Below are 14,584 nucleotides of genomic sequence, written 5' to 3'. Positions count from 1 at the left end.
CGTGCAGTAAGGCCAGTATCACTGAACAGCTGTATAAGATAGTATTGTTCACATACAGATCTCAAACTGTAGCTATATCATGGGGCGAGTGGACGATTACGGGATCGTCACCTTTGAATAACACAAGCTATCTCTAAAACTGGTGACAATCACCATGTTGCCACAGAGTTTTCATTTCATTTTTCTCTGTAGAACACCCCTTTCATACAATGTGTTTTCGATGTACATAAAAAACTTGGTAATGACAAATTAAGCCGGCGTCTTTTCGTCTGAAAACATCAGCAATCGATCAGATTCTTTTCTTTAAAGTAAATTTATCATCAAATCCAAATCAGACATATACTGTCTTGAAATTCATACTACATAAAAATTTAATAATTTTACTGGTTCAATAGGAATTCGTACGACATCCTAAAAATTACAATGAATGCGGAGAAATAAGCTTCTGTATGCCAAGAGGAACACAGCTGAATTTTTCACGCTGGAGGTTCTGTGATTTACACACTGCACTGTGTATTATACGAGCGGTGTATTGGGTGTATTTGCTAGCGACAACATGCTGCACGGAATCCTGTGGTTGTCGAGTGACGGATTGGAATTGCTTATTGAAGGCACACAGGAGCGTGGTCGCGTGCTTTGTTAGCAGCGTATTTCTTCTTGTTAACCATATATGATTAGCCGTCTTCATCCTAAAGTCTTTTGTTTAAACCACGCCGTGAGAGTGACTGCTTAGAACTCATCGTGTTATTTTTTCTTTGAGAATAATCAATAGTTTGTGTAATTGTATAAATTTTTTTAAGACATATGCATAGGCAGTTTGGTAGAAATTTTGTGGCTTGTTGTCGTAGCTATCTGATGACGGTAGTAGCAGTAGACCATTACATAGTTGTGTGTGATGATTCTAGTTAACTTTCATAGCTGTTTTATCATTTTATGTTTTAATGCGGAAATTGTCTCAGATATGATGTCCGGTTATGGCTGAGGACCCGGCACTGTGAACTGTTAATACTCTGGCCTGGTTATGTGTATTAAGACAAAGATAGTATTTTAGTCTTTTATTTAATGGTAGACATTTGTCTATTGGTTGTGCGGAAATCTACTTAAGGTCCTTCACAGGCTAGAGCATTATTTTACTTTGGGGAAAGTGTGTTTCTATTCTGTTGTCATTAGTTAAAATAATAGATGAGATTCACCTCTGTACAACAACTATCCTGAACCCCACTCCACCCTAATCCTTCGCTGTGAATCTACTTTGGTAAGTAAGTAGGCACAGTTACAAGCCAAATAAGACATGCCATCCGGAGTGTTAAATGAATTATTACACATACTACCTCTAATACCTAAAATATCCTCTCAAGCGACGTAATATAGTCCTACAAAATGCAAGTAATATAGTTTCGGAAACCATTGCGGTTGCAGGGTGTTAGATGATATTTCACAAGTAATGCACGAGTAGCAGCTTTTCATCACTGCTCGGAAATAAATTCGCGAAATGTCGCACGTAACTTTGATACCCCTTCCCATCAACGACTCAAGATATGGACATAGCGTTTTAAAAATGATGGTAGGCAACGTGACAGGTATTTAGCAGTGTGTACTAAACACCTAATTTTTTTAGCTGCGAGACCAAACCGATGTAGCTTTGTTAACACTCTTCAAAACCTATTTAAAAATGATTACAGTGGTGGAATACTCGTCAAATTTTTTAAAATGGTTTCACAGGAATAACCAGAAAACTTATTGAAAATGAATGACAAACTGCTGGAACAGTGAACTTCCTCTTCAGTGGCCACATAAACATCACGGAATGTGTATCAAATTGTGCTGCACAGAAAAAGCTCACCTCAGCCATTTCTGAGGCACGATCTGAGTCTGGCACAGACATGGAGTTGGTAACAAAGGAATCTTATTTGCATGAAATAGCTCAGTGACCACGTTGGTAATGGCTCTGAGCACTATGGGACTTAACATCTGAGGTCATCAGTCCCCTAGAACTTAGAACTACTTAAACCTAACTAACCTAAGGACATCACACACATCCATGCCCGAGGCAGGATTCGAACCTGCGACCGTAGCGGTCGCGCGGTTCCAGACTGAAGCGCCTAGAACCGCTCGGCCACTCCGACCGGCCCACGTTGGTAATGCTACTTTATGAGAATCTCGTGAAAACGTCGAATGTAGCAGACGAAGAACAGCATGGAATGAAGAACCTGCACAAAGGAAAGGGCGTGTGAAGAACGAACTATGAGTAACCGTATAAAGGTTACGGGCGGGAAGATGTGCCGGTCCCTGGCACGAATCCGCCCGGCGATTAGTGTCGAGGTGCGGTGTGCCTGACAGTCTGTGGATGGTTTTTAAGGCGGTTGTCCATCTGCCTCGGCGAATGCTGGATGGTTCCCCTCAGTTACACTATGTCGGCGATTGCTGCGCAAACACTTACTCCCCGTACGTGTACACCATAATTACTCTACCACGCAAACATTGGTGTTACACTCGTCTGGCGTGAGACGTTCCCGGTGGGGTCCACTGGGGGCCGAACCGCACAATAACCCGGGTTCGATGTGGGGCAGCGGTGGGGTGAGTGGACTGCTGTAGCCTGTTGTGGGGTTGTATACCACTGAGGGCTACAGCGGGGACGAAGCCTCTCCGTCGTTTCCAGGTCTCCAGTTCCATACAATACAATGCAATACAAGTATATAAAGGGATAGTGCGTGGTGACAGAATCGAGCAAGAGCGAGTGAGTTTAATGTGAGGCAAGTGCCCATCTAGAAGTTTCTCGTTTGTTTTTCCACTCTTGCACTCCGGTCTAGATTCCCCCTGTTTCTTGAGTCCATCAAGAAGGGGATTATGGGTTTTATTCAGGAGACTGAATCAAGACTTTCCGTGAGAGTATCCTGTTATGACAAATTCCTAGAAGTTGGAGGTCTGTATCAGCAGCAACTTTTATCTCGCCCTAAGCAGTTCTACAATCGAACAAGGACAGAGTAATGCTGGGTATGCCGCACGTTAACTACAGCAAATGAAGCACGGGACAGGAGAGTGGACCAGGTATGGAGCACCTGACCCGCCGACATCGCCCGCATGTAGAAACCGTAGCCGCACCGCCAAGGTGAGTGTGGTTCACCTCAATAGACAAGCGTTTACGCATAAACACCTAGGAAATTCTCACAGTATTTGTCGGAGAGTGCTCCCCCTTGCAACTCGAATAAGGCAAGATGACAGCTACAGGCAGCACTAGCTGCTCCATTAGCCGCCAGAATTGAGCGACGACGACGTGGAAAGTGATAACGACGGTACACAAAAGAGATGTGCAAAAAATCCACTACCGATGTGGCGATTGCGACGACGAGGTCTGCTAGCAATGAAAACCAGAGGCTAACCAATAGGTCAAATGGAAGAAGCACCGATGTTGACAGATTCATCGCGTCACGAAACCCAGTGCCAGCTGCTAAACTTCGAACTCCATCGCCAGTACTATGCACGGTGTGTACTTTAACCGCCCTGAAAAATAACGAACAAAATTGCTGTGTAGCCCATCGGAGATGCTCTACTCCACTGCCACTTTTGGCGGAGTGCTGTTGTGACTACATAGATGAGAACCACTATGCTCCAGGAAGGGGACTGTCTTCCATACATATGCAACAGTGCCGGAGAGGACTCGAACCAATATCTCGAGGGTTTCAAGTACGACGTCAAAAACGTCTAGCAGTTTTTGGAAGATGTTGGATGTATAGTGAGATCTGTAACTCGCCTCAAGTAGCCGGCGCGGAGGGAGATGCCATAAATCCCTATAACCCTTTCCGATACTGAGCGCAACAAGAAGATATACCAAGGCGCCAAACTAGCTGTGAGATGACTTCCGAGGAACTGCGGAATAATCGAAGACATCTTCATCGCTTATACTGCCGAGGTCTGTGCCTTGTTGCTCTGTGGTAGGCCACTAAAATACGTGAAGTAGACAGAACCTCACCATCCTAACGAGTGCACCATCGACCGCCGGGTACAGAAGGCTGTCTGTCAGCCTTGAGGAGGGATGCTCATTCCACAAAGCAGTTGCGGCCTGCTAGCATAGAAATAGAAGATGAATAGGTAATGCACATCCTGGATTATCTTACACTGCAGCCGTCTAGTCATCAAAAACCGCGTAATCTTCAACTCAGCAGAGGGCGCACTACGAAGACAACAGATCAGACCCCCCCTCCCCGCAAACGGCTTCACCGAATGAAAGTGCAACGGGTATACATAAAGAATCAAACGGCAATGCAGTCGTTGCAACCAGCCAGAGCAGAAGTGAAATTTACGTTTCTTAACAAACACCATCAGCCGCCCTAAGCAAACTGTACAACGACCTGAAAGTACGGCAGCGCGTCCCACTCAGCATTACAGTTTGCTTCAACCAAGTGACGGCCATCATGGCACAATGCCGGAGACGTTAACCAAGATGACATCCGCAAAAGATTGAATCTGCAGACCAGTCCAGCTTCAGAAGGAGTCAGGTGGGAAGCTTCAGACAGCAGTATGGTTTCGTATTATATGGTCTAAGCAGACATCGTATGGAATGTCAATGAAATCCATCTGCAACAAGAACAATACCACGAGACCTGGTTGATAAATCGTTTCTGTGACGCATCTGACTTAAGGAGTTCATACTACAACTACCAATTACACTTCACAGATCGTCTGGCTGTTGGTGGCGTCTCAGTAGTCTACACACACTCCACATTGAATCACGACCTCTTACACCTACTACAACAGCTGAGGCAATAGCCATAACCATCGACACCAGGCATGGTCTAATATCGTCGACAGCAGGCGAATGACCGACAAAAGCATTTCAGGACACCATTAACAATGAAGTATTGCTGAGACATCTACGCATGCTATTCCTAGCAAGAGACATTAATGCAAAGCATGTTGCTTGGAAGTCAATGACCACCAATCGCAATCGTGGAAGGTTGCTATGCGTCGTTGAGCAAGAGGACGTGTTGGTGCTAGAGTCATCTCGACCACAAACCTATAACTGGAGAGAATTTGGCAGCTGCAATTCAAGTGAAGTGTCTGCCCTTTTAAATCATTGCAGAAGTCCTGGATGCGTTGGCTCCAGATCATTCTCCTGCTATCTTTAATACTTATACAGCTAGCTCATGGACAACCACAAGTGCCTTTAACTCAAAGAGGACGAACTGGGACAGCTACTGAACTCTTCGCTGACCATTACTCTCTGCCAAACTCAGGAGATTAGAACAGAAGAAGCACTTTACCCTTATGCAAAGAGATGCTGTACGCCGCTAGAGGCACCACTCCCCATGAAAAGGGAATACCGCGCCAGCAAACCCGGCGTGTGACTCATGACGTATCATGCCGGCAGATTTGAGTGCGCTTCACCAGCTTTTGGCAGCCAAATCAGAGAAGAACAGGGGTCGACGCGAATGGTAGCTTACATGGAATTCTGTCACGAAAAGCCTGATTCAAAGAACACAGTGTGACATTCGCAAAGAAATTGATGACCAGGTGTTGGACATTAGGGTCGAGGCATTATGTGTGGTACGACCCGAGGTACACCTCCAAATCCCACAACTTCACATCCAGTACTTGGTCGCCAGCGACATCGACGCCAAAGCTGATGCTGTCACAGATGTCGTTGTGGACAACTTCACTCTGCTGAAGATCCCGTGGATACGGCTTAAGTTGCTCTGGTCAGTCAGTGTCTTCCTTAGTTCTTGGGTACCAAAGTGGAAGAAGAACATATTCAACAGATCCTGGCAGATAAGGTCCGCTGCTAACTCGTAGCTCAGCCTGAAGAAGTTGAGTGAAGCATACAGTCTTCAATCCACTGCTTAAGCAGGTGCCACCCACAGCCACTAACAACAATACGAGCCTCTTCTACGACATTCTGGAACCTGCCGAATATCCAGCACCGAGGAAGCGTGCAGATATGGTCGCCATTCCTAAACCGGGAAATTATTTGCGATCACCACAAAGCTGAAGACACATAATCATTTATACAGCGATGTCGAATGTGTCTGAACGACTTTTTTCGCAGAGCCTGCTGCAGCAAATTGAAGAAGGAGTCATCTTCTCAAACAGCCACTTCGGGTTTAGGAGTCGTCACTCGACCACTCAGTAGGTGCCGCGGCTCTCTAATGAAGCGAAGAAAGCCGCTGATCGCCAAGAGTTCTTCGGTATCATTCTCCTTGATGACTCCAGCGCCTGGTGTGGCATGATGAACCACTGGGGTCACATGTGAGGCTCTTCTGCAGCGACCTTCCACAAAGCAACTTCTACGTCTGTGCTAGGAATAGGATCTCTAAAGGACTCCAGATCCTGGCTGACGAACCTCTAGGATTTGTATTGATCCCAAATCTGTATATCTTGTATTCACTGAACTTGCCACAGACACGAAAAGTTCAGCTGGCATTGTATTCTGACAACACGACTCTGCCACCTACATCACTACCGAATGACTATCGATGTGTAAGCTTGCGGTCAACGTGGCGAAAACGCAAGCAGCCATCGCCACACAGCGGAGAGTTCCTGCAGCCTACCATTCCGCTGCGCCCGAGGTAGTCCAGTTGCATGGAACGCAGCAAATCTCTACTTTGGAGTCACACTGGAGGGGCGCCCACCATGGCGCCAGATCATCGTACTACAGTGCAAACCACTGGGAAGATTGAAGACCTCAGCCGAATACTAACTGATAGGTCAACATGGCCAGCAGCGATCAGCTTGTCATCTATAAAAGCCTCATACGACTGCAGTACGCAGCTATTGTATGTGGAGACGTCATTTATATCCATGGCAGCAAACTTAAGAGGATTCAGGACAGGGCCCTTTTCGATATTTTTTCACTTTCAGATGGTTCAAATGGCTCTGAGCACTATGGGACTTAACAGCTGTGGTCATCAGTCCCCTAGAACTTAGAACTACTTAAACCTAACTAACCTAAGGACATCACACACAGCCATGCCCGAGGCAGGATTCGAACCTGCGACCGTAGCGGTCACGCGGTTCCAGACTGAAGCGCCTAGAACCGCACGGCCGCAACGGCCGGCTTTTTCACTTTCCCTGGGAATATCCGGACCAACAGCTGGGTGTACTCACCGATATTCAAGCACACAGTATAGTCGTTCTATGCCAAGAATGAGGATGCCACCAATGATAACATCCGTACCCTAGGTCGTCGACTCCACTGCCGCAGGGGGAACCGATAACCTGATGTGCTGTGGCACTGAACGTCTACCGCTAGTCAAGATCGTTTCCAATGAGGCAGAAACCCACCTGATAATTATGCATAAGGAAACAGAGTAAACAAAAGACAGTCAAAAATTACTTCTAGACGTCGACTGCAGGAAAAACACAGTGTTGATACCTCACCAAAACCGGGGACAGTGTACGTCCTAAAAGGAAAAGAGGAATGTATAAGGCGCCTATTGATGACAACTCGTTCTGCTGTCGAAATCTCTGATACAGCGATCGTTCTCTTCGTCCTAGGTCTTTTCCTTCGCATTACACGCCGGGAAAGTCTGGAGAACTAGCGTCACATCTGACTGCAATTGCACTGCTCCAAATTGTCATCCTGTTCTTCTGTACTGAATCAGTTGTTTAACAACAACAGCTCCTACTGACTACGGTTTGGTTCTCCTCGTTGTTGTACATATCAGTGTTTGAATTTTAATTGCACTGGATGCAGTGATGTTCCACTCTTTTTTTCTAAAAGTTTTATTTTGTAGTTTCCACATTACACTGCAGCGAGTTTTAAAGTTTCCACATACATTGAAGTGAGTAATTAAATAACTTATTGTAAGTGATATTCAAAACGTTCAAATGTGTGTGAAATCGTATGAGATTTAACTGCTAAGGTCATCAGTCCCTAAGCTTACACACTATTTAACATAAATTATCCTACGGACAAACACACACATCCATGCCCTAGGGAGGACTTGAACCTCCACCGGGACCAACCGCACAGTCCATGACTATAGCGCCCCAGACCGCTCGGCTAATCGCACGCGGCAGTGATATTCAGATTAACTTTGATATATATGGTGAGTTTCTAGCTCTTTGCACAAAACGTCTAGGGGTAACAGATCACGTCACAGATAACAACTTTGCTAGAGACGAAACATTAACTGAAGCTTTCCCTCTGAGGCTGTAAGGTTATGACTGGGTTGAGAGCGTTAAGGTACCGGTACCCGTCAAATAACATTTTATTTAATATTAACGAAAGGAAAAGTTTTACTTCCCCTTTTGTGTTAGCGACTTAAAAACAACACACCACCTGCAAAATAACATGTTAAGAATTCCACTAGGCTCAGTTAATCAGACTTCAGAGACTAACCAGAGACCAATCCAATCACAAAGAAAAGGAAGAAAAGATTAAGTATTCTCATACAAGTATCATGTATGTCCTATTCTTCACATCCACAGAAAAGAAATAAAAGCACAGTTTAAACACGCACTGGAGGCATCGATGTAAATCTGAGACACCACAAAGAAACAAAGGTGTATATATCTTCGCCTTTCACTTCTTACAGGGAACCTAATTAGGTATTCACTAAAAGGTGTTTCGTCCAAAATTTTACAATATGTGATTTACACACTCATACAATTTCCGTCGACCCATGCAGCTATTCGCGCCTCCAGCTATGAACCTAGTGTTTCGAATCCCGGAGGCCGGAACAGAGGGTCCGTACCTTCCCTAGCCCCATCAATGCATAGTAACCAAATAAATTCAAACTATTCGGGGAGCTTACATAAGATCCAACTTCAAACAGAGACGGCGCTTATAGAATTACCAATTGCCGGCCACTTCTGAGACTTCACAGTTGTTAATAGCTTCGCTTTTAGTGACACTGAAAAGCGCCTCAAGAGCATACTTTGACAAGAATTGATTAAACAACAACACTACGTGGAACGAGAGAAATAGTACTGCCAAGACAGCCAGACAAGTTAATGATACATTAAAAAAAAAAGTACCCAAATCCGTCAGAAGAAATCATCACCACAATGCAGATCCCAGTATAGCGTCAAACAGAATGAATGTACTCAAATTATTATAACACACTGAGGTGATAAAAGTCATGGTGTAGTGTAGTGATATGATGCTCACATACGGAAGGCGGTAGTGAAATGGCAGAGTTACCATTTCTACTCACAAGGGAACCTCACCATCGCACCCCCCTCACATTTAGTTATAAGTTGGTACAGTGGATTGGCCTTGAAAAACTGAACACAGATCAATCGAGAAAAAAGGAAGAAGTTTTGTGGAACTACGAAAAAAATAAGCAAAATATACAAACTGAGTAGTTCATGCGCAAGATAGGCAACATCAAGGAAATAATCATACAAATGTTAGACAATCGTTCGATCCCTTAAGGAACTTTCTGATTCCCTACAAAAAATGGTTAAAATGGCTCTGAGCACTATGGGACTTAACTGCTGAGGTCATCAGTCCCCTATAACTTAGAACTACTTAAACCTAACTAACCTAAGGACATTTCACACATCCATGCCCGAGGCCGGATTCGAACCTGCGACCGTGGTGGTCGCGCAGCTACAGACTGTAGCGCCTAGAACCGCTCGGCCACTCCGGCCGGCCGATTCCTTACAGTTCGGAAAATATTCATTGACCTTGTTATTGAAGTCGCGAGCTATATTTGCTGGATTCATATTGCCCACGGAATACATCTCACATATTAAATGCACTCTCGTCCAAAGTAGCGAACAGTCAACTGCCAGTCATGGAGCCTCGTTAGCAGGAATACTCCCTCTTCCGTGCGCTGTAATCGACTGACGTCGTGTGTTTCGATGTTTGTTTAGGTGTAGCGTCCCCATACGACTTCGCAGTTACCTCGCATCGGACGGACGGACGGACAGATAATAATTGTGTGAAAATAAAAAATTAAACTTTTCACTCAGACTTGGACCAATGACATCTCGTTCCTCAAATGCTCACGCTAACCACGAGACCACGGCCCTCTTGAGTTCACACTCTCCTTGATGTTGCTTATCTTGCACATGGACTACTCAGTTTGTATATTTTGCTTATTTTTTTCATAGTTCCACACAACTTCTTCCTGTTTTCTCGATTGATCTGTGTTCAGTTTTTCAAGGCCTATCAACTGTGCCAACTTATAGCTAAATCTGAGGGGGGTGCGATGGGGAGGTTCCCTTGGTGATTTATGTGGAAAGGTTTCCGACGAGGCTATGGCCCCGCGAATTGAATCAACGGACTTTGAACGCATGGGACATACCATTTGGATAATCGTTAGGGAATTCAGTATTCCGAAGATACATAGTGTCAAGAATGTCCCGAGATGTTTAGGACGCGTTGTAGGGATAGAGCATAGAGTGACATTATACTGAGTGAACTATCCGAAAATTACCTCGAGCAATTAAACAGAGAACCGACTCGTGGAGATAACATCTTGGACCTACTGATAACAAACAGACCCGAGCTTTTCGACTCTGTTAGTGCAGAACAGGGAATCAGTGATCATAAGGCCGTTGCAGCATCCCTGAATATGGAAGTTAATAGGAATATAAAAAAAAGGGAGGAAGGTTTATCTGTTTAGCAAGAGTAATAGAAGGCAGATTTCAGCCTATCTAACAGATCAAAACAAAAATTTCTGTTCCGACACTGATAATGTTGAGGGTTTATGGAAAAAGTTCAAGGCAATCGTAAAATGCGTTTTAGACAGGTACGTGCCGAGTAAAACTGTGAGGGACGGGAAAAACCCACCGTGGTACAACAACAAAGTTAGGAAACTACTGCGAAAGTAAAGAGAGCTTCACTCCAAGTTTAAACGCAGCCAAAACCTCTCAGACAAACAGAAGCTAAACGATGTAAAAGTTAGCGTAAGGAGGGCTATGCGTGAAGCGTTCAGTGAATTCGAAAGCAAAATTCTATGTACCGACTTGACAGAAAATCCTAGGACGTTCTGGTCTTACGTTAAATCAGTAAGTGGCTCGAAACAGCAAGAGTAATAGAAGGCAGATTTCAGCCTATCTAACAGATCAAAACAAAAATTTCTGTTCCGACACTGATAATGTTGAGTGTTTATGGAAAAAGTTCAAGGCAATCGTAAAATGCGTTTTAGACAGGTACGTGCCGAGTAAAACTGTGAGGGACGGGAAAAACCCACCGTGGTACAACAACAAAGTTAGGAAACTACTGCGAAAGTAAAGAGAGCTTCACTCCAAGTTTAAACGCAGCCAAAACCTCTCAGACAAACAGAAGCTAAACGATGTAAAAGTTAGCGTAAGGAGGGCTATGCGTGAAGCGTTCTGTGAATTCGACAGCAAAATTCTATGTACCGACTTGACAGAAAATCCTAGGAAGTTCTGGTCTTACGTTAAATCAGTAAGTGGCTCGAAACAGCATATCCAGACACTCCGGCATGATGATGGCATTGAAACAGAGGATGACACACGTAAAGCAGAAATACTAAACACCTTTTTCCAAAGCTGTTTCACAGAGGGAGACCGCACAGCAGTTCCTTCTCTAAATCCTCGCATAAACGAAAAAATGGCTGACATCTAAATAAGTGTCCGAGGAATAGAAAAGCAACTGGAATCACTCAACAGAGAAAAGTCCACTGGACCTGACGGGATACCAATTCGATTCTACACAGAGTACGCGAAAGAACTTGCCCCCCTTCTAACAGCCGTGTACCGCAAGTCTCTAGAGGAACGGAAGGTTGGAAATGATTGGAAAAGAGCACAGGTAGTCCCAGTCTTCAAGAAGGGTCGTCGAGCAGATGCGCAAAACTATAGGCCTATATCTCTGACGTCGATCTGTTGTAGAATTTTAGAACATGTTTTTTGCTCGAGTATCATGTCGTTTTTGGAAACCGAGAATCTACTTTGAACGAATCAACATGGATTCCGGAAACACCGATCGTGTGAGACCCAACTCGCTTTATTTGTTCATGAGACCAAGAAAATATTAGATACAGGCTCCCAGGTAGATGCTATTTTCCTTGACTTCCGGAAGGCGTTCGACACAGCTCCGCACTGTCGCCTGATAAACAAAGTAAGAGCCTACGGAATATCAGACCAGCTGTGTGGCTGGATTGAAGAGTTTTTAGCAAACAGAACACAGCATGTTGTTATCAATGGAGAGACGTCTACAGACGTTAAAGTAACCTCTGGCGAGTCACAGGGGAATGTTATGGGACCATTGCTTTTCACAATATATATAAATGACCTAGTAGATAGTGTCGGAAGTTCCATGCGGCTTTTCGCGGATGATGCTGTAGTATACAGAGCAGTTGCATCATTAGAAAATTGTAGCGAAATGCAGGAAGATATGCAGCGGATAGGCACTTGGTGCAGCGAGTGGCAACTGACCCTTAACATAGACAAATGAAATGTATTGCGAATACATAGAAAGAAGGATCCTTTATTGCATAATTATATGATAGCGGAACAAACACTGGTAGCAGTTACTTCTGTAAAATATCTGGGAGAATGCGTGCGGAACGATTTGAAGTAGAATGATCATATAAAGGTCATTGTTGGTAAGGCGGGTACCAGGTTGAGATTCATTGGGAGAGTCCTTAGAAAATGTAGTCCATCAACAAAGGAGATGGCTTACAAAACACACGTTCGACCTATACTTGAGTATTGCTCATCAGTGTGGGATCCGTACCAGATCGGGTTGACGGAGGAGATAGAGAAGATCCAAAGAAGAGCGACGCGTTTCGTCACAGGGTTATTTGGTAACCGTGATAGCGTTACGGAGATGTTTAGCAAACTCAAGTGGCAGACTCTGCAAGAGAGGCGCTCTGCATCGCGGTGTAGCTTGCTCGCCGGGTTTCAAGAGGGTGCGTTTCTGGATGAGGTATTGAATATATTGCTTCCTGCTACTTATACCTCCCGAGGAGATCACGAATGTAAAATTAGAGAGATTCGAGCGCGTACGGTGGCTTTCAGTTAGTCGTTCTTCTCGCGAACCATACGCGACTGGAACAGAAAAGGGAGGTAATGACAGTGGTACGTAAAGTGCCCTCCGCCACACACCGTTGGGTGGCTTGCGGAGTATAAATGTAGATGTAGATGTAGAACAGCAATTTTCACGCATTACCTCACACCACGGCAACACAGTGGCCGAAGGCCTTCGCTTAACGATCGTCCCAAGAACATGTGTAAGCAATCAACCTGCTATCTGTTGATATCCTAACAGAAATTGAAGAAGAATAGTAGACATGAATGTAGTGAGTACAAAATACGGATTGAGTGTAAATCGAATAAAGATGAGAGTAATGAGATTGGTGTTTCCATTGGCATCAAAATCGTTGGCAACAAATTAGTCAAAGTTAAGGAATTCTGCTGTCTTGAAATCCAAATAAAGTATAACGGATGAAGCAAGAAGGACATAAAAAGCAGAGCAGCATAGGCAAAGAAGGTATTTCTGGCTAAAAGAACTCTACTAGCTTAGACCTCAACCTGGAGAAGAAAATGGTTCAAATGGCTCTGAGCACTATGGGACTCAACTGCTGTGGTCATAAGTCCCCTAGAACTTAGAACTACTTAAACCTAACTAACCTAAGGACAGCACACAACACCCAGCCATCACGAGGTAGAGAAAATCTCTGACCCCGCCGGGAATCGAACACGGGAACCCGGGCGTGGGAAGCGAGAACGCTACCGCACGACCACGAGATGCGGGCGGGAGAAGAAATTAATGAGAATTTACATCTGAAGCGCTGCATTTATGGCAATGTATCATGGTCTATGGGAGATCCAGAAAAGAAGAGAGGAGAAAATTAAGTGGACATGTAAGAGTTGAGAAGGTTCTTCGGAGAATATATGATAAAAAGGGACTGGATGATAAGACATGTTATTAGAAAATAATTTCCATTGTACTAACGGGAACTGCAGAGAGTAAAAGCTGGAGGGGAGCAAAAGCTGGATGGGAGCATAGAGGTTTTCCTGGTCTCTGAGTATGCTATGTTGCATTATTACTGCTGTGTGTTAAATATTTTACGGAATATTGATGTTTGTGTTAGTATGTAAACTAATGAGCTCCTGTACACTAATTGGTGTAATTTTACCGTTGGACACGAGTATTGTTTATCGATGCATGATTAATGAATTTTATTTACATTTTATAGTGTTACCGAGCACAGTACGCTGTACAATGGCACTCGTATCGAGAAGTGCCACACATTTCGAATGCTCTGTTGCAGTTTCTTCGGAATAGGCACGTTACGTAATATAGCAGACCGTATAAATTACAGTGTGTAAACTGAATTAAGATTGCAGTCTTTGTTATGTAAAATCGGTGACTCATCACACAACCACGGGAATCACTTGCACGTAGTTTACTTTCAAATGAAAAAATTTTATGTCCGAAGAAATGTATGCTTGCAAACGAACAATTTTTGGTCATCATTGTTGCATTTGAAATACCAGGCTTATTTAAAGGATGTCTGAACACTACAGCGATAAGGGTCATTTGTATTTGGCAGAAAGCCTTTCGTATTAATGAAGTTTGGGTGTAACTCGGAACACCAGCGGTACAGTATGTTACAAAGGGCTAGTAACTTTAAGCGGTTGTAGAAACAAAGTTTACTCAGAA

Source organism: Schistocerca serialis, chromosome 5 (genome assembly GCF_023864345.2).
Source record: "Schistocerca serialis cubense isolate TAMUIC-IGC-003099 chromosome 5, iqSchSeri2.2, whole genome shotgun sequence".
NCBI lineage: Eukaryota > Metazoa > Arthropoda > Insecta > Orthoptera > Acrididae > Schistocerca > Schistocerca serialis.
The sequence above is the reverse complement of the archived record's forward strand: the minus strand, read 5'-3'. Positions refer to the sequence as shown.